The sequence below is a fragment of the Sorghum bicolor genome, chromosome 10 (genome assembly GCF_000003195.3).
Source record: "Sorghum bicolor cultivar BTx623 chromosome 10, Sorghum_bicolor_NCBIv3, whole genome shotgun sequence".
Classification (NCBI taxonomy): Eukaryota; Viridiplantae; Streptophyta; class Magnoliopsida; order Poales; family Poaceae; genus Sorghum; species Sorghum bicolor.
Genome location: NC_012879.2, coordinates 37,623,617 through 37,626,696, shown reverse-complemented (window position 1 = coordinate 37,626,696; position 3,080 = coordinate 37,623,617). Strand labels below are relative to the sequence as shown.

Below are 3,080 nucleotides of genomic sequence, written 5' to 3'. Positions count from 1 at the left end.
TTTATATAGCTACATGCAGTTTCCCTACTAGTCACAGGTCATCAGTTTGCATGCAAGCTTAAAAAGGATAAAACAGAATACTGACCGACCTCTATAGAAAAAGGTAGAAGTCACATATAGACTGCCCACCTGAGTTCTAGCTCTTCTCTCTCCCTACTGCAAGTCGGTGTAAAAACAACAAAGTATAGGCTCTAATTAGCATCATGAAATTTGCTAACATTTCAACTGCCACAAGAGGAGAATCTGAACTAAGAATAACATACCTGAAACAGCTTGAGGCAATTTTGATGCCTGCTGCTTAACCTTCATTTATCACAAATATTAGTAATTGTATGTTTAACCAGTTGTCATATATGAGAAAACAAGAAACGATGACAAGGGTAGTTTATACTCTTTTGTATGGCCATGCAATCGACAACTTATGAGCATCAGCCATCTTTTCGACACCAGGATAAGTGCGAGGCAGAGCTGCATCCCTTTTCAGCACATGATTAACAATAACTTCACAATATTGCTTTCCAAGTGCTACACCTCCTGTAATGGTTTTAGGATTTGTTGAAACAATTGCTCCAAGAGCCACACGTGCATTGGATCTCACCACTTCATATAATATCACATTCATTCCAACATGGGGTTGCACTGGCTTTGCTTGTTTTGCTGCATTGGGTTGCACTTCATGGGCTGCTTCGGGCTGGACTGCAGGAAGAACATTGTCGGGGATACAATGACGAGATGAGGTTGCATGGGGCTGCTCTTCATGTGCTGCACCGTGCTGGACCGTAGGGGCTGCATTGTTGGCGAAGCGTTTACCAGAGAAGGATGCATGGCGCTGCGTAACAAGGGCTGTATCATTGGGGGTGCATTGATGGGGTGAGGTTGCATGGGTCTGTACTGTATTGGCTACACTAGTGGGGCTATGTTGTTGAAAGTGCATAACTTGGGCTGCAAGATGCCTCCGTACAAACAAGTATCCATCTTAGTCGGGACATTCTTCATGGTCTTCATTATCTCCGCAATCTGCATCTTATTCAAAATGAGCATCATGATGATGTGCATGAATATTTTCTATAGACCTTGGGCTCTACAAAGAAATGGAGCAATAATGTGACTTATTTGCATAGAGTATTAAGAGACCAAAATAACTAGCTGATGTATTGACATAGTATTATACCACATGTTGGCGTGAATTAGAACCATTATGTGACATGACTTCGATAAAATTTTGCCTTTCCTCTGCATGCCTTTCCTCCTGCCTTTTCATTTGCTCTTCCAGTTCAGCTATGCGTTGTTCAGCTTCTTTACGGGCCAAAACTTCTATTTGAAATCTTGTAGATTGGTAACACTTCAATCCTGCTACGCCGATATCTTGAGGAGTTGGTCCTAGACCCAAAGCTCGCACACGCCCTCTTGGCTCCTTTGCACCACAAACAGCAGCAAGTGCATCTCCCTGTTCAATTGTTCTTTCCTTCAACTCCGGGCAGGCTTCAACAATTTCTTTAAGTTTGTTCTACATGAATGGGAGACCAATGTTTACACACCATCGTTACTAACATAGTCCAGCAAAAATGCATGGAAACTTACAATGATTGGTTCTGCATTCTTTGTAGGAACACCATTTTTTCTTGTATGAGTTTTAATATATACTTCATCTGGTCGAGGAGGGCGTTGTAGCAAACGTCCCTACAAGTTTTTTAGCTTTCAGTATAAATAATTTACAGAAAATACCTATGTAAGATAGTGAAAGCAGATAACTATACCAATTCATGTCTAGACCGAGCAAAGCTCTTGGTGCCTGATGTATGATGTATGACCAACTTAGCACGATTTGCTTTGGCAGTTTTCATGCGAACCTAAGTGAGAAATTATTAGATTATGCACAAATAGATGTATACAAGTTCCACAAGCATATAATAATATTTTAGTATTAACAAGCCTTACTTCAAATTCTGGAGACATCCAATGAGCTACAAGATACTCCCAATCACTGTCATTAACTCTATCACCATACATTTTCTTCAGTTGCTCATCTGTTATTTTTTCATCAAAATACATTTTCTTCAAAGTTGCCTTAAAGTCCTTCCATTTATATCCAGCAGTTTTTAAAACCCAATGCTTCCCATCAGCATGAATATCATATTTAGCCTGATTTTTCCTTGGGAAAATACATAGTTAGTTTCAATATAGGTCACTGAAGTTTCAAAACAGCATGGTTTTGTACAAAGAGAACACTTATTTTTTTACACCAACTACAGTTTTCTAGCAGATAACACGAAGTTAAGATTATAGCTGAAAACTGAATGCGTAACACCATAAATTACCTTTATTTCTTTCCAAAGTGCATCCTTCTTTTTAATATCAACAAGCCTCCAATCAGAGCACTGAACTGATATCTTCCTCACCAAACAACCAATAACACTAGCAAGCTCCCTAGCACGTGACCCTACAGGCTGATCAAATTCATTAAGATCCACTTTCACTTTTGCCATATCAGGTGTCCTTGCAAATACTTCTTCCACTCTAGTGATACCCCTCCCTCCCCTTTCTTTGCGTGGAACATCTATAACAAGAAAAGACTAGAATGGTAAGATATTATTTTTCTAGAAGATATAACAAAAGATAGTCTTTAATACCTTCATTGGGACATAAAAAGTCCCTAGTTGGTTCACAATCCAGATCTTCATCATCCTCAGTTGCATTCTTAACTGAATTTCTTGGTGGCCTTGGACGCAAATTATGGGCTTCCGTTTCAGTAACAACTGTGTGAGTTCTCTGCAAGTCACACAATGGCATAATTAACTTGTCATGAAACATGCAAACACTAACAACAAAGGTCTTACAGAACCTTTTTCCTTTTCTTAGGTTGATCCTTCAACTCTTTTGTCAGCCTAGGGATATTAAGAGATTTTAGCTTCGCATCAACAATTGCAATGTTTGCATTCCTCTGCTGTTCGTACACATTGAGAGGGGCACAAGTATTGTTTCTGCTAGCATTTGCCATTTTTCCTCCTAAAAATGATAAAGAAGAAACAAATAAATCATTAATTTACACAAGAAAGCATTAGGAAATTTATGGCAGCAAT

General features: G+C 39.1%; 1 long non-coding RNA gene across 1 annotated transcript; it reads right to left on the bottom strand.

Annotated features, from left to right (window-relative positions):
* On the bottom strand, window positions 2,041–2,456 carry LOC110430821. Its single transcript, XR_002448203.1, has 2 exons — window positions 2,319–2,456; window positions 2,041–2,142 (listed from the first exon to the last, which is right to left on the bottom strand). It is a non-coding gene; the product is annotated as an uncharacterized LOC110430821 (long non-coding RNA).